A 17972-nucleotide genomic window follows, 5' to 3' on the forward strand; every position below is an offset into this window, starting at 1 on the left:
AGGGAAGCTCAGGAAGCTGGGTTCAGAGGCATCCCTCTGCTTGGCAGCCACCCTGACCATGCCATTGGGCTCCTGGAAATCCCAGCTGTGGAAATGGAACCGCTGCTTCTGAAGCTCTCCCCGCAATGCTTCTTGGATGTGACCATGCACGGGGGCAAGGGTTTGATGAGAGCATCTGTGCCATTGCCTGGACAAGAAGGAGCTGTTGGCTGTCATTCTCTCCAGAAATCTCGGTAATGTAAATGTTCAGGGAGAGCGATAAGACCTCGTGGTTGTCAGCCAACTCCTGCTTCTGGAAGCTTTCCAAATCTCCCTGTACCTACCATTGTGCCTGTGCTGGATTTCTGCTTGTTTTTCCTTTTTCTTTCAGAGTTTGAATTTGGGTTTGGGAGGATAGTAATTTGATATATTAGAGCAGCGATAATGGCTGTCATTAAGCAGAACCCAGCTCCTTAATGTCTGTGTGTGGATGGGCCAAGTTCGAGCCAGTGTGTGGGGCTGGGGTGCCTGAGAGCACAGAGAAACACAAAGCCAGGGCCGCGGGGCAGCTGGGGCAGGTTAGGGACACTTCTTTTGTTGTCCTGTTTGAGACTCAGCCGTGGCTGCTTTGGATGGTCTCTGGCTTCTGGTTGGTGTTGGACTATGATTTTTCTTTAGTGGGGGTGACTCTGCTGTCATTCGGCTTGGAGATGTGTCCCAAATAAACCTTTAATCACAGAAAAGGTGCTTGGAAGGACAAGGGGCACCTTCCTGGCCTGGTGACTGCAGATTGGGGGTCACCCTCCCATTGCCTGGCCTTCCTTCCTACTTCCCGAGCAACCACCTCTTGGGTTTGGCGTTTTGAGGGTTCCCCACTTGGATTTTAACCCCCGTTGGAAGCAGGTTTAGGAAAGCCATCAGAGGGAAGCCCTCCTCCCTGATGTCATCCCTGCCCAGGTGGTGTTGGGATGAGTGAGGTTCTGGTGCCTGGGGAAGCTGCTGCTTGAGAATAGCAGTGGGAAGAAGTTCCGTGGCAGCAGCTGCCGCCTGTGTGTTCTGCAGAGCACCTGGCAGGAGAGACTCGCCTTCCCAGTCCCAGCACGCCTGGATGCCACATTAGCACACAGGGATGGACATGGTCAGAGCTTCAGGATGCAGTGGGCGAGGTGTCTAAGATCCAGATGCTAGCCTTGGAGCAGCTGGTGGGACAAAGGCTGTTCCCAGGGATTGCACCTGCCTGGCCCTGCATCCAGGGAGGATCCTTTCAGCCGGAGATGCCAGAAGTTGGCAGAGCTGGGGTAAAGGGCAGAAACATAAAGACCAGGTCAGCAGCAGCTCCAGCTAAGGCAGATGCCCAGAGCAGATCCGAGAACCAGATCAGAGATGAGCCGGCACCAGTGTGGGGAAGAATCATCCCAGCCATCGTGTGGTTTGGGGGGAAGCTGGGACCCCGCTTGGTACAATTCAGCAAGGTACAGAAGAATGTGCATTCCATCTTGTGGGTTCTGCTTCTCTCCCGAAGCCTCTGTCAAGAGCTGCTTTGGGTCTTGGTATGGAGAAATGCCTTCATTTGGCCAGACCCATCTGGCAGAGGCAGTCACGATGCCATTGGACCCCCAGGCAAGCAGCCCCTCCTAGAGAGCGAGGGTCTTGGAAGGTCTGGTATGACCCCCATGACACTCTGTTTCCTAGGGAACCCTAAAGGGAAACTGCCTGTGAGGGACTCCACTGAGATTACCCTGACATCACTGCACCACTGCTCCCCTTGTCTGCAGGGTAACTCGGCTTTGAAGGAGTGTCAGGGGACCCTCCGTAGGACTGGGGGTGAGGTCAATGGACCTGCCAGCTGTTACTGTTGGGATTATAGGGAAGTGAGGAGGTCATGTATGCCTCCTTGGGGTCTGAGTGCCTCCTTGGGGTGCCTAAGGGAGACTGAACATCATTTTGGTGATATTTATTGATGTAACCACCCCCTTTGCACGATATTTATTGATGTGACTTGTGGGATGCCGAGCTGTGCATAGCACAGTTCAAAATATCTGATCTAAGCAGGCAGGAAGGAGACAGCTGCTGCAGCCTAGAGTTAGGGGCAGGGATGAACCCCACGAGATGAGGAGGCTGGTGAAGGAAAGGGACTGGGGGCAGTGGAGGGATGGAGAAACGGACAGAAGGATGGATGGGGAATGCTGAATGTGGGGGAGACCCCAGAACCAGGATGACACAAGAAAACAATCCTTGGCTGTGGTCAGGTGACCATGTTAAGGCCATTAAAGTCATGCTCAGAGAAACCACATAGATGCTTGCAGCTTTGCCTGTCATCCAGTCGACTTCAGAGCACAGCATCTGTTCGAAATCCAGCGGCAGGTTTTCATAGTCTGACAAATTAAATCAGCTGTTCTCCTGGCGCCAGAGTGGGCTTCCTGCCCCACACTCACTGAGGGGTGGTAGGGAGGGGTGGCCTGTTCTTTGCACACTAGTAGGCAAATGATACTGTCTTCATTTTATGAGCAATTCTTGCTCCCTGTGACTTAGAATCCCTCATGTGTGTTTTGAGATCCATTTTGATGTTATTAAGCCCAACTTCCCAGACCTTCTTCCTGTTCTTCTTGGCACAAAAGCCCCCTTCCTGTTTCAGAAGGTGCAAAAAGCAAGAGGATTGATCAGCGTGTGGCTTTGCCACATGATCACGAAAATGGAGGCAGTCGATGAGAAGGCCCTTAGGCATTAGGGGGAAGAAACAAGTAGAGTAAAAAGGAAATGTCACTGGATGTCATAGAATATGGATTTCTGTCCTTTCTGCCTTGAGCTTTCTCTTGGAGAGGGAGGAAGAGGGATCTGGGAGAACAAGACAGCCCGTTCTGAGCAGAAGCCCCTTTCAGCTCTGGGCTGAGATGAATGGGGAGCGAGGGGGAGGGGAGGGAGTGTAGCGCAGCTGGGCTCATCCCATCAATGTTGGCATCCAAAGAAAAATCACGGCTTTGGGTGGGGAAACTGGGTCCTGCTGTGTAGTTTTCAGATTGAGGTTGATGTGAGACTTGGAGATCATTTGGCAACCTTATTGGTGCTATTGGCATAATTTAAATAATGGGAAGGATTTTATTCTTAATTGTTCCAGCCAGGTTTAGAAGCCTGGAAAAAGACCAGTTCTGCTTTTAGAAGTATAAAAATACCGCAGGGATGGAAAATGCTTCATGCCTGACAGGCAGATGTAAATGATTTCCAGTTATATTTCAGTACCTGCGCAGGGGCAGGGCCCCGTTGCTAGTGATCTGATGAACTAGTCAGCCTGTGGGGTGTGGTGTGCAGGGGGCGTGTGCGTGCACACAGGATGTATGTACATGGTGTGTCTGTGCCCACATATGATAGTGTGTACATGGTGTGTCTGTGCACGCATATGATTGTGCGTACATGGTGTGTGTGCACATGATGCACGTGTGTGTATGGGTGGACGTGTATGTGATGTGTGTCTGAGCGCATGGTGTGAGTGCACACGTGTCCGTGTGTGGGTGTGTGTGCATGCGTGTGTGCCTGTGTGCACACGGCGTGGGCATGGCGTGGGTGTGTATCATGGGGTGTGTGTGCACACTGTGCGTACAAGGCAGACGCACTCACCAAGGGCCCCTTCAGTTGTAATAGGCAGGAGGAGCGCACGAGGAGGCTGAAACGCCAGTTAGAATTTCAGCTGTGAGCTCTTCTCTTCCCCGCTTAGGGCTGGGATGTTTTCACAGAAATCACAGAGCAGCTCTTAGAGCCCACACTCATTGTTTCTCCTGGTTTTATTTGTGTTGACTTTCCCTTTAATCCATGCTCAAGCCCCTCACCTGTTTAGAGGGGATGTGGCCTGACTTTCAACAAAAATCCCTCCAGTTCTCCTGCCATGGCCTCTCGGGCTCCCAGGGAACAGCACCCTGAGCCTTCTCCTTCTTAACTGGTGAGTTCTGCAGAGAATGGGGCTATGGTTGATAGTGTAGTCTTTGGGAATTTTTGTTATTGAACAAATGTCCACTTTGTTTTCTAGCCCATCTCTTTGTGTCCCCAAGGTGAACCAGCTGGAGCCAGGGAGCCCCTAGAGCAGTGGCAGCCGTTAGGGGGAGCCACTGGGAGTCAGGTGCTTTGACTTGGATCCAGGTGTGCACACTTTCTTTCCAAGGGTCTCTGGGTGAGGCTCGTGACCTTCCCAAGCCTCTCCCTGTCTTGTGAAACCTGGGCGTGACATACCTCCCTTTTAGGGCTGCTGCGGTCATTTAGGCAGATTAGGCAGATTAAACCTCATAAGTGGTTTCCCATACAAGAAAGATGCTAGCAGTGCAACAGGCAGAACACTTACCTGCCTGCCCTCCCGCCAGGAAGTGGTCTTCCAACTTTTGCCCAGAGTCTACAGACGGTGGGCCCTCTCTGATGGGGCTCCGGGACATGGTCAGGAGAGGCTAGTCTGTCTGCACCGCCATTCTCTTGGCCAGACTGTGGTGTCTGCACCTGGTCCCTACTCACACCTTCCTGCCAGAGTATCCAGAGGCCCCAGAGTAACCACACCCTGGCTGGGTGTACTGGCTACAGATGGCTGTGGCTCCAGGTCACCTGTGTGCCTGGGTGATGAGAAATAATGTCACAACAAATATCCCGTCTGCATTCTCTGGGACACCGACCCATGAAGAGAAAGCAGTTCTCACAGTTTCTACAGGCACAGGTCAGCTCTCAGAGTGCTGGGGACAGGGTTCCCACCAGGCAGCCCTTTCTGCTTCTCCCAGAGACTGACAGCTTCTTTGCATTCAGAGGGATCTGGGAGCATTGCAGGCATAGGCTGTGGCTCTTCAGAAATGATCACGAGCTTAAGGAACCGGGTCTGCAATGTTAAGCCTTAGGTCCACTCTCCTTGGTGGGAGTTTTGCCCTCCCCAGGCTCCAGGACCCAGTCAGGGTTCTTAATTCACATGGCTCTGTCAGCGCAGCTGTCACTCCCTGAAATGAAGAGAGACCCCTCTTGCCGTCATTCTCACACTGCTTGCATTTTCCAGCATGCCTTTTGTTGTGATGTTTTGTCTCTAATTGCAACTCCAGAAGCCAGTATTTATTAAACATTTTCTATATGCCGGGCTCAATATGAGGCATTTCAAACACATTCTCTTGTTTGGTCTTCACAGACACCCTTAAGGTTAAGTACTCATTTCATGCCCATTACCAGATGAAGAAAACAAATTTTAAAAACTCAAGGAACTTGCCCAAGGTCACACGGCTAATTAGAGGCAGAACTCTAGAGCCGATTTGGAAACTTCAGGGCCCATTGGAGTCACCTGGGTCATGCCCCAGGCCAATTCCATCAGAAGTGTTTCTCACAGCTTCCCAGGAGATTCCAGTCAATCAATTTGCAGGCAACTTTTTGGGAACCCAGCTGGGTTAGAGTCTGTAGAATATCTGTTGCACCCGCAGCCTCTGCAGCATCTGGCCTGAGTTATTGTTCCATTGCCTGGTGCTATAATAGAGATACAGGACTGGTGACTACAAACAGTGTTAGCAGGATGTACTTGGAGCTCATTTGGCAGTGGGAGTGGACATGCTGGGGGCCTTTCCCCCTCCACCCGAAGCGTTCTTGTCCTAAAGCATGTTGCTGAGACAGCTGTGTAGGGCGTGGCAGTGACCCTGGGGGAGGACCGAACTGAGCGCTCCAGACTCCAGCCAGCCTCCTCACTTTGGCCACATTCCTACGATGCTTACTGCCTTCCATAGTGGATGAAATATTCCAGAAATCAGAATGTGTTGAAATGTGTGGCAAAGAAGAATGTCATACTTGAATATGTGCTTACACTGGCCACTGAACTGCATACACAGTCCCAAGAGGTCTCCCCGCACCACGTGGCCCATGATAGAAAAGGCGTTCTTCAGGAACAGACTGAGCTTCATGAAGATCCTTCCCTCCATCCATCCCTCCATTAATCCTCCCCTCCACTCATCCCTCCACTCACCCCTTCATCCACTCCATCCATCCTTCCACCCATTTCCCCATCTACTCCATCAGCCTCTCCATCCATCCCTCCAGTCATCCCTCCACCCTTCCCTTTATCTTCTCCACCCTCCTTCCACCCATTTCCCCATCCACTCCATCAGCCTCTCCATCCATCCCTCCACTCATCCCTCCACTCACCTCTTCATCCACTCCATCCATCCTTCCACACTTTTCCCCATCCACTCCATCAGGCTCTCCATCCATCCCTCCATTAATCCCCCCCTCCACTCATCCCTTCATTTACTCCATCCATCCTTCCTCCCATTTCCCCATCTACTCCATCAGCCTGTCCATCCATCCCTCCACTCATCCATCCTTCCTCCCATTTCCCCATCCACTCCATAAGCCTCTCCAACCATCCCTCCATCTGTTCCTCCACTAATTCTTCCCTCCACCCATCCCTCCCTTTATCTCTCCATCTATTTCTCTTCCATCCCTCCCTTCATGTCTTCCTCTATCCCTCCTCCATCCCTTCCTCTTTTCCTCCCTCCATCCCTCCCTCCATCCCACCTTCCATATCCCCCCATCCCTCCCTCCATCCCTTCCTCCATCCCTCAATGCATCCCTCTCTCCGTCCAGATTTCACCACACCCTGAGTCCCCAATGCTGCACTCCTGAAACTCACTCTGGGATTTGCAGCTGGGGGTTGCCTCGAATATGTTCCCTGTGTACCCGGTTGAATTTTGGAAACACCCATATCTCCATCCACTCTATCAGCCTCTCCATCCATCCCTCCATCCATCCCTCCATTAATCCTCCTCTAGAGCATTCTACTAAAGAACAGCCGAGGTCAGTCTTCCTCTGCCTCTCAGGGGAGCAGGGCGCCTGCTGGCAGCTGCTCTAAGACTCGGGATGAGGGCTGCCCCCTGCAGGTGGCTCTGAAAGCTGCAGCTCTGGGTGGTGCCACCAGCAGCAGCTTTGTTCCCTAATTAGGAGGGCACAGTGGGTGTCTAGAAGCACCGGGGAGGGAGCTGCTCCAGAACTTTCTTTATCAGCTGACAAATCAACCTTCTCATGTGAGGGGAGTTTGAGTCGTTCACTCCAGAATTCTGGAGAACCGTAGGATTTGGGGCTCCTTGAGGGCATAGTCAGTCCTTTCCCTTGTTCCTGGTGGTGATCCAAGCTTGCCTTTCTCTCAGACCTGCCTCAGTTGTCCTGTTCTCATGCCCTGTCTTCCCCCAAGAACACAGGGTGCATCCCCAGCCTTAGCTGGATTTTCTTCCACCTTGCAAAGGCCCCTGCCTGGGAGTCATAACTTGGTGTGAGAGAGACGACATCGCGTTCCCAGATGTCGCTGGTGCTGGGCTCAGCTCCAAAGTTCTGGAGCAGAGTCAGCAAAGCACAGCCTGGAGACCAGATCTGTGCTCCGCCTGAGTTTGTAAGTGAAGTTTTGTTGCAGTGGCCACAGCCACAGATGTACAGGTGGCAGCTTTAGCTTCTGCTAAACTGGAGAGCTCAGTGTTTGTGACAGACTGTGTGTCCTGCAAAATCTAAAATGTCTGTGATTCAGTTCTTCAGGGAAAAAGGGTGCCGATGTCTGGCCTAGAGGGCTGAAGCATTGTCATTATGCCCCCATCCAACCGTCCACTCAAGGTGCATTGACTGAGGCTCCCTGGCTGGAGTCATCACGTGGACCCTCAGGCTATGGAGGCAAATGGAGTGGCATTGCTTCTGAGGAGCTGGCCATTACCTTGTTTCCTAAGTGTCACTCATTTGATAGAAACTGACAGGATTGCTAGAGCCACGTGTTTGCAAACCAGTGGGCATTTGCACATGCACGTAATCCACACAGTTACTCGATGATGGGTGTATACCTGAGGGCAAGCAGCTCACAGATTTGCCACTTGCCACAGGTCACGGTTTAGGAAGAGGCAGAGTTGGGGTGTTTTCTCGTTAGCCCATTGCCTCCTCCCTTTGGATGGAAGAAAGGAAAAGAGCAGGGGAGAGAGAGGCCAATGGCAAAGGGGCACAGCGGGAGAAAGAAGGCCCCCAGGCTTGAGCGGCCCTGAGGCTCAGCAGCTGTGGGTTGGATGGTGGTGTTGGCTTGGTCTTCCCCTTCCCTGCTGGTTTCTTCAGGCCAGTGCAGCATCCTGCACGTGGTCAGTCCAAGTCCAGGGAGGGCCCCGTCACCTGGGGGTGGTCTCTATCAGTGGCAAAGTCTTGTCAGCAGCTCATGGGGCAGGAAGGGCCTATGGTTGGGGTTTTCCTGGCGATCCCGTGGAGGAAGGTGAGGATGCGTTGTGTTGCTTCTCGGGTGAAGCTGGTCACGTGGCCCTAAAGGCATTCGGAGGAGAAGCTCACTTCAACCCTGCAGGTGGCATTGGGCGCCAAGCATGTCTAGGACCCAGCTTCCACTGCGCAGCTGAATGGTGGCCCGGCTGGGGCCAGGGCCCCTCTTGAGGGGGCCTGAGATGCTGAGACCCATGACGCTGCTGCTCCTGCCAGGGGCTCATCACCTGTGAAACACGAGCCGGGGAGCCTGAGCGTGGCAGAGTCTTCCTCCCCAGGGTTCCCTCTGCAGGATTTTGTTTGGGTTCTTTTGAAGTTGAAAAGATTTTCAAAAGAGCTCACCAGAGTATCTAAAACCATGTTATTTAGGGAGGAGAGGAGCCGCATGGGAGGGCCCCAACTCCCCAGTGACCCCTCCACCAGACGCACACCAACTGGTGGCATTAGAGGTGACAGTGGAGCAGGATGGACTTCTTACTTCCCCTCTCAGTCTTTGCACTCAGCCCCACCCAGCTCCTGCCAAGGAGCCAAGGAGAGGAAAATATCCCTTAGCAGGAAGGAAAGAAAATAGAGGCACCCCAGAAACTGAACAAGGACCCAGAAAGCAAACCCCACCTCTGTTCCCCCATGAGCTACCCACTTTTCCCCACGGCCCCACAGCTGTGTGCCTCCCTCTCTCCCATTTTCTTTTTTTTGAGATGGAGTCTGTCTCTGCCAGGCTGGAGTGCAGTGGCACCATCTCAGCTCACTGCAACCTCCTCCGCCCCCCACGTTCAAGCGATTCTCCTGCCTCAGCCTCCTGAGTAGCTGGGACTACAGACACATGCCACCACACCCGGCTAATTTTTTGTATTTTTTGTAGAGATGGGGTTTCACCATGTTAGCCAGGATGGTCTCGATCTCTTGACCTCGTGATCTACCCGCCTCGGCCTCCCAAAGTGCTGGGATTACAGGCGTGAGTCACCGTGCCCGGCCCCTCTCTCCCATTTTCTACCCTCTTTATTCTTCTAGTACGGGGGGTGGGGGGGGTGCTCTTGTCCCCTTCCCCCTCTCCCCCACCCCCACCTGCCCCCCCCCAGGCAGCTTTGGAGTCCTGCCGGCTGCATGTTTACTAAACAGAGGCATTTGTGAGTTTGTGAGGGGATTTCAGATACCCTGCTGTGCTCAGGCCGGGGTGGCAGTGTTTTGATGTTTGCGGTTGGAAAGCTGACCTCCTGGATGTGGGGCGATGGGAGCGGCCGGTTGTTGCGTGGCATCTTCTCCCATGAGAGAGGATGACTCCTGAGAAAACAGACAGGCAGGGTAGGAAACTCCATCGCAGACTCCCTGGCCTGGTCGAAGGGGCACAGAATCCACAGGGGCCTGGGGAAGCTTGGGCAGCTCCCCACCCCCTCTCTCCACTGAAACCCAAGCGAGCATCCCTCTGTACATCCGGGACTGCCCGCTTGTGAAGAGATGCATTGCCTCGCTCTGGCTTGGAAGAGGAATGTCCTGCCTGGCCCGGCCCGCTCGGGAAGCTGGAGGGTGAGTGAACAGGGCAAGGATGGCGAAACACGCGGCGGCCTCGGCCGCGGAGCTCCGTAAACACAGGACGGCCTCTTGTGCCTGCTGATTATCCACAGCTATGTTAATGGCGTACTTAACTCACGGAGAGGTCAGAACGCTGAGATATCAGAGTGACATTTGACATTTGGACAACCACAAAACAAGGCCCTGATTCTCTGCCGGTGCCCCCTTCACCTGGTCTCAGCCCAGCCCGGTGCAGGTGGACAACACGCCTTTGTTGGTGCTGCTGGGAAACAAAACCCGATGACCCATCTTCCCCAGGGTCTCTGGAGAGGCAGCCGACCCCTTTCCAAACTGCAGCTCGTTCAGTGAAACCAGAGTGAGCTAGTCACTTGCTTATTATGTTCTGCAGGTAACCAGGACTGGGGGGCTAATGGTTCCCTAGGTGCTCAGATCCCTTGGTTGCTGGGCAGGTAGTAGGAGAGATTTTTCTCACACGAAGCTTTAGGGAGCATGCATTTGGCTTGGGGAAGGATACTTCCTAGCAGAGGCTGCAAGGAGTCCTTCATGTAAACAGGGCTTGAGTCCTCCCCAAAGGACAGGAGACCTTCCCACACCCTGGCAAGAATTCTCCTTTTTTATGAGGATGTTTTGTGGAATGAAAAATAAATTGAAAGATAAAGGTCAGTTGCACAAGTGACGATCTCTTTGAATGGGCATAGGAATGCTTACAGCTGTAGCTTTCAGAGCATCTCACTGCATCAGCGCTGCGAGCTACCCTGCCCACACCTGGGTGGTATTCTTAGCCTTAGGGGACCCACGGGGTTTCTTCTTTATAAGGGGAAAGGCTTGAAATTCCTTCTGATCCTCTGTTCAATATTTCATGCAATATCAGACTAAATGCACAATTCTGGATTGAGCTGACTGTATTGATTCAATGAGAATATGCCCACTCAGAGGAGGAGGGAGGGAGGAGGGAAGGAGGAGGGAGAGAGGAGGGGAACAGCTGGGAACCGCACTGCGGGGCCTGGCAAAGGCACTGATGGCCCCGGGTGCAAGAGCCGCCTCCAGGTTTGGCAGAAGGGGTTGGAATCTTGGATCCTCTGCTGACCTACCGTGTGGCCTTGGGCAGGTCATTAACCCTCTCCAAGCTCTGTATGTCACCTGTAAAAGATGGAGAAGGACGTAGTACTCGCTTGCTGTGAGGCCTAAGCGGAGTGACAGGAGCAAGGCTGGCGCCACGCCCACCCCAGTGAGCTCTGGCCTGGCGAGGCCAGTTCTGTGCCTCATGGCCTCTGTCCGGGGACTGGGCTGGCTCTGCCTGTGCCTCCTTCAAGGGCACATTTCTACAGAGTGAGGAAAACTCTCCCAGCCCCGAGCGATGTCGCCATGTCCCCTGACTCTTCCTAGGTGTTGACAGTTGACAGGTATCGGTTCTCTTTGTGAAGCACTGTTAGCTAATGTAGGAAATGTAAACATTCACTGCCTTCCTGAAATTCCTTCTAGACCCGAACCACCTTGTCCCAGGGGCTGTCTGGCAAGTGGTATAGCCCAGCCACAGCAGCTAACAGGGCTCACGGGATTACTGGGGGGCAATCTCCATCTCAGAAAGGTGCCTTGATTTTTCCATGGGCAAGGGAATGTTGCCTTCATTTCCAAGGGAGGAAACTGTCTTTTTTATTGTTTGTTTTGGAAAAGTTGTATTTCTTTGTTTAAAAATCAACACCTTTGGGGGTTTACTTTAGATTTAAAAGTAGTTATCCCTGAAGTGACAGGAAGGGGGCGTGAGGGAGCTCCTAGGAGCGGGCCACGTCCCAGTTCTGATCTGGGGGCTGGGACCCTGGTGTGTTCATTCTAGAAAAGCACGTGAAGCTGTGTGTTTACAGTCCGCGCACTTCTGTGTATTTTCTACACCTCAGCGACATTTACAGCAAAACATAATTACTCAGAAGTGAACACAACAGGCACATTTACAGCAAAACATAATTACTCAGAAGTGAACATAGCAGGCACATTTCCATGGCCATTGGCTGCAGGTTTCCTGATGACTTCTGTCTCACCCACTTGGGGAGGGGTTTGTGCTTATGTAACACAAGACAGAGGGAGCCAGCGACCCCGTAAAAATGCCTGAAGTAGGTTGATCCTGCCCTTAGACTGTGGGGAGGGGCCAGGCGGCTGGGCCTGCAGTGGCCTCTGGGCATTGCCTGATGGCTCTGGTCCCAAAGGGGTCTGTCCCGTCAGAAGGGAGGTGTGGGAAGAGAAGACAAGGCCACGGCATTGCCTGAGACGGGGTGTTGCTCGAGGTTCATCTGTGCCAAGAGCCCCTTCCTGTCTTGTGAGTGCCACGAACATTTCCTTCCAGTAACCGTCATGCAGGCTCCATTCCAGGCTCGTGGGGCATGATAATCAAGAAGCTGGTCTTGCTCACGTCCTCATGGAGCTGACATTCTCAGGGCCTCCAGGGCAGTGACAGAGCCGGAAGCAGAAGAAGACGTGCGTCATGTGGCGGCTGTCGGATGCCCTGCTCATCTGGGGTGCCTGGTTTGGGGTTGGCCAGCTGGCCTTTAGGAGGAGCAGCTTCATTCCAACGTTGCCTCCTTATACTCATGATCACTGGAATTCGGGATGTCTGCACAGGCTGTCTCTGAATCTCTAATGTTCTAAAAGTGGCTCATTCTGAAGGAGGCGATAACTCAGGAAACTCTTTAGTATTCACTTAATTGTAAACATTACTAAATGCTTCATCTGCATGGTTTTTAAACATCTGTTCATCCATCCATCCGTCCGTCCCTCTGTCCATCCGTCCGTCCATCCATCCACCCATCCATCCGTCCATCCGTCAATCTATCCATCCATTCATTCATCTATTCATCCATCTGTCTGTCCATCCATCCATCCACCCATCTGTTCATCCATTCATCCATTCATCCATCCATTCAGTGCCATTCGAGTATCCGCACTGGGCCAGGGCCGAATGTTTAGAGATGGAAAGGTGAGGTTCCTACTTCTCAGAGGATGCTGGCAAAAGAAAGGTGAAGGGCGAGAGAGAGAAGGTGGAGAGAGAGAGAGAGAGGGAGAGACATAGAGGAGAGAGAGGGAGACAGAGGAGAGAGGGAAGGAGGTGGGGGAGAGATGGCCACATGGGGAAAGGGGAGGACCAGGAGAGATGGGATAGAGGAGCGCTGTTTGGGGTGCTGGTTGGTGTGCTCTGGGGAGCTCTCCAGGGTCTTGACTGGGGGCACGTGCACGGGGAGGGAGGGTTGGGTCTTGGGAAGCCTTGACAACATCAGGACTCCATCTTTGGCCTTGAGGCCACTAGCTCTCATGGTTTCTGCCCGTGGTGGCAGACAGTGGGTGGGAGGGTGCCATGCTCCCCGGCCAGCCTGGCTCACACTCCTCTCCTTGAGTACAGTCAGATCTGAGCAGGCTCCTCGGAGCCACCTTCTTCTGGAGTCACTGTGTGAGGGACTTTGGGTGCCCACCTCTTGGGCCCTTCGGCTGAGCTCCTTGGGACCAGAGCCAGCTTGTTGGTGCTCGCTTGTGCTGGCCCCCCATCCCCATGCAGGACAGCTTCACACCATCTTTCCGAGTGCACACAGGGGTTCTTAGGAGCTGCAGCTGTGCTCGGGCAGGGCTGCACCCCTGGTAACAGAGTCCAGAGTGCTCAGGCCCTCACGGCCCTCATTCCGGCACTCACAGGTCAGTTTCCTCCTGGAGGCCGCATCCAGTGCAGCAGCCCCGGGTGACGCTTTCTCCCTAGCATTGTGCTCTGCTGTGGGTTGAGTTGTGTCCCCCAAATAGGTATGTTGAAGTTCTAACCCCTGCTCCCTAAGAATGTGGCCTTACTTGAAACAGAGTCACTGCGGATGGCATTAGTTAAGATGAGGTCATGCTGAAGTAGGGCAGGCCCCTGATCCCATATGACAGCTGTCTGGATAAGAAGATGGGAATTTGGACACAGTCACAGACACACAGGGGAGAGGCCCACGCGCAGACAGAGGAGAGATCAAGGGAGGCAGCCACGAATCAGGGAACACCTGGAGCACCAGCGGCTGGCAGAGGCAGGGGAGGTCCTCCCCTAGCACCTTCAGGGGAGCATGGCCCTGAGGACACTTCCAGTGAGGACTTCCGGCCTCTAGGGCTGTGAGAGGATGAGCCCTGGAAAGGGGTCAGCTCTAACACACCGCAGGGCGGCCTGACCGCTGTTGACTTCTCAGGCTTTCCAGATGTGCACCTCTGGTCCACTACACCGGACTGCGAGCTGGCTCAGGACTGCAGGCCGGGATGGCCTGGAGACATTTTTCTCCACCTCTGCAGTCAGCGGCGTCCTGCTGGCCCTGGCCTCCCCCTTAGTGAGGCAGCCCCCTCGCGCACTGCCATAGCTTGCCCCTCGTGGCTTGAGAGATTCATCTGCAGGCCTCCCCTTCCTGGACAGGGTTCTTCTCTCTTCAGCCTGGATAAGTGGGCTTGCTCTTGGTTTTGCTTTGACAGTGGATTTGTGAATTGCAATATGAGGCCGGGCGTGGTGGCTTACGTCTGTAATCCCAGCACTTTGGGAGGCCGAGGCGGGTGGATCATGAGATCAGGAGATCGAGACCATCCTGGCTAACACAGTGAAACCCCGTCTCTACTAAAAATACAAAAAATTAGCCTGGCATGGTGTCACGCACCTGTAATCCCAGCTACTCGGGAGGCTGAGGCAGGAGAATCACTTGAACCCAGGAGGCAGAGTTTGCAGTGAGCCGAGATCGCGCCACTGCACTCCAGCCTGGGTGACAGAGCGAGACTCTGTCTCAAAATAAATAAATAAAATAAGATAAAACAACAGAATTGCAATATGAAATTCAGCCAAGGTGAGTCTGATTAGGAGGGTTTGGGATCAAGGTGCTTCCACTGCTCCTTTTATAGTGAGTAGCTCCGAAGAAGCAGCCTGCCCTGTTCCCGTCTCTCCCAAGTATGCATCATCTTAGGGAACAAACCGTAAAAGGGACAGAGATAGACTCTGTGGGTTGTCTTTGGAATATCCCAAGGGATTTGCTCCTCTCTGATCATGCAGGTCTGCGGCTCCAAGGACAGTCCGTCGCCACCCTATCTGGAGCACTCTTCTATCATCCTCCCATCTCTGTCCTCTGGCGATGACCACAGCCCCGGGCACTGCTAGTTGTGCCCCTTGCTAAGCTCCCATATTTTGTGTTAAGGAGCAAGGATTTTCACAGGCTCATAGAGCACTTGCTTCCTTTCTAGGGTAGTTAAGACTACACTAGAAACCATCTTGTCCGGTTCTGTTTTACAGATGTCGACATTAGGGCCCCAAGAAGATACGTAGCCTGCTGGTGTCACTTAGGGAATTAATTCCTGAGCAGGTGTCTGGCGCCTGGGGCCCTGCTCAGACCCCATTATCTCCTCTGGTTCTTGATGGCCCTCACCTCTCATTTCTTTCCATTTCCCAGAGGAGTCTGGTTGAACTTATGGCTTTTTTTTGCCTTGATTAATTGACTATGAATTTATGTCCCCTAAAAAAGGATTAAGTTGCATCATTTCTTCTTAGCATGCAGTGCTCAGAGACAACCCAGCAATTGATAAAGACTTTAGGGTTGGTGCAGGGAAAGGGGGAAACAGACACTGATTAAAGATAAATGGGGAGTGGAGCCTTCCTTCCACCCAGGCTCACAGAGGCCGGCCCTGCCCGCCTAGCGCTCTCACGGGTTCTGGTCTGCAGTTTTTATCTGAGTTCCATTTAGTTTCTGGTCTGGGGCTCTGGTCTGGTCTGGGTTCTGTCTGGGTCTGGTCTGGGTTCTGTCTGGGTCTGGTCTGGGTTCTGTCTGGGTCTGGTCTGGGTTCTGTCTGGGTCTGGTCTGGGTTCTGTCTGGGTCTGGTCTGAGTTCTGTCTGGGTCTGGTCTGGGTTCTGTCGGGGTCTGGTCTGGGTTCTGTCTGGGTCTGGTCTGGGTTCTGTCTGGGTCTGGTCTGGGTTCTGTCTGGGTCTGGTCTGGGTTCTGTCTGGGTCTGGTCTGGGTTCTGTCGGGGTCTGGTCTGGGTTCTATCTAAGTTCTGGTCTGGCTGTTCTGGTCTGTCTGTTCTGGTCTGCGGCTCTGATCTGGTCTGTGATGTGTCTAAGCTCTGCTCTGGGCTAGCATCTGGCCGTTTCAAATACTGAACCTGGGCATCCTGCACGGGGCTGATGGGCCTTCCCTGGGCCTGGCTCTGGCAGTCTCTGCACTTGTTATCCTGGGCGCTCACTATCCCAGCCAGAAAAACAGTGGAAGACAGCGCACCCTGTGAAAGAGAGCCCACAAGGACAGGGAGGCAGGTGCGTGTCCATTATGCCAAGAAGTGGGCTGAGCAGAGCTCAGGGGTGGGAAAGTAGGGCAGGCGGGGCGGGATGGTCGCATCTTCACTTTATATTTCTGTAAGGGGAACCAAGCACAGGGCTCTGCGGGGAGGCTGATTTCCTTACATAAATAGAGGGGGGTGTGTGTGTGTGTGTGTGTGTGTGTGTGTGTGCGCGTGCTGGATACTCAGGAAACCCAACTACCACAGGAAGCCTCTGACTGGTGTTTCCTGGGCCCCTCAGCCCGGGACTCACTTTTAGACCTGCACAAGGTCGCTGTTGTACCCGGGCTGTCCCACAGCAGGGCAGACTAATGTTTACTGGACTTTGTTTCCAGAGCCACTTTTAAGATTCTTCAATTCCAAATGCATGTCTTTTTTTAAAAAAAGAAAGAAAAACAAGTTTCTAATATTCGAGAAGTACAGCCCTGAATTGGGTCTTGTGTCCACTGCTGGACCCCATGAGGGCCAGGTGGAGTGGACACCTGCAGCCCCAGTTGCATGCACTCTCTGTTTGGTGCAAATTCCAGTTTGGTGGTTCTCAATAGCAAGACCAGCCTGACACCACCTGCCGTGCTCTCCCCATGAGAGGGCCGAATGCTCCCAGCCTCCACGCTGTGTCCTGTTCCTGGGGTCCTAGGGGTCATTGCAGCCTATATGTGCTTCCTCTAGCCAGGGTGATCATTGGGTGCCCCAGTGAGCCCCAGCATGGAGGGTCAGCCCCGGGCACTGTCAAAGGTGAGAACTCAGAGGCTGTGCCCAGAAGGAGAGGTGGGCCCTGCCTGCCCTGGACGGAGGGAGAGAGGTTTCTTAGAGCCCGAGGCATGAACCCTCAGGTGTGTTATGGCCATGGTCAGATGATGGCTGCTGCTGAGCTCAGTGACTGGGCGTCTTCAGGCAGCTCATAAGTTTGAGAGGACACAGCCTAAGGGAGGTTTGCTGGGGAGCAGCACCACTTCCACCCTGAATAGACAAGAGACGGTAATTAGCAGGTACCCAGCATTTAGTGCTTTCTTGGGGATATCGCCTGGGTCCTCGGGGGCCTGGGTCCCTGAAGTGCTGCAGTACTCCGTGGTGCAGGGAGCTTGCTCCTGTGGAGGAAGGGTCTCTGTGGTCCCCAGCTTTTCTGTCTGCCTGTCCACTGAGGGGCACCCATGGCTCAGCAGAAGGGCTATTCTTGGGGTTCCCAGTCCTCCTCCAGCCCCGCTAATCTGTTTAGGCCTCAAGTGCTGTGTCATCCACAGTCCTGTTGTACGAGCTGGTTCACCTGCAGCTCTGAGCTGCTCTCCAGCCCCAGCCCTTTCTTCCTGTGCGCCTACCCCCACTGGGATGACTCTCCTGGCCCTCCCTGGGGCGACAACCGCCCTGTCTGTAATGAGTGGCAGTCCCAAGCTTCCTGACTGGCTTCCGCAGCTCTCTGACTCCCCTAAACAAGGCCTCAGGGACTCCACATCCAAATTAAGGCAGCACCTGGTGACAGGTCGGCATTTTCCAGTGTCCTGTCTACGAAAGACAGGAAGACGGCAGGGAGCAAACTCCCCTGGGCCAGACTCTTGGAAACATACAGGCTTGGGTGCCCAGCTGGGGACCGGGAGAAAGTCTAAAACACGGGACTGGGCCAAGGACCCCACGGGTCCCTGTCTCATTAGGTCCTCTGAAACATGTGGGAGCTAAAATTGCATTCACATGATTCTTGATCATTTAACAGTGGCTTCTGATCTGATACTACACTGAGAAGTGCCCCTGGATTGGGAGACATTATCTATGCATCCAGTTGCTTCTGTTTTATTATTTACAGCACTTTTAAACAGTCTATTTGAAAAAAAAATTAATGTGGCTTTGCTTGGGATGTGTAGCTTTTCCCCTTTTATAAAGCTCTCAGATGGATACTTGGCAGAAATTCCAAAGCAGTTTGGTGTGGCTGCAAAAT

At 53.4% G+C, this 17972-nt stretch overlaps 1 protein-coding gene across 5 annotated transcripts in view; it reads left to right on the top strand.

Annotated features, from left to right (window-relative positions):
- The window catches only part of ABCG1 (ATP binding cassette subfamily G member 1), an 81344-nt gene that overhangs the window by 29927 nt on the left and 33445 nt on the right, over positions 1–17972 (top strand). The window lies entirely within an intron of this gene.

This window comes from Nomascus leucogenys, chromosome 25 (genome assembly GCF_006542625.1).
Source record: "Nomascus leucogenys isolate Asia chromosome 25, Asia_NLE_v1, whole genome shotgun sequence".
Taxonomy (NCBI): Eukaryota; Metazoa; Chordata; class Mammalia; order Primates; family Hylobatidae; genus Nomascus; species Nomascus leucogenys.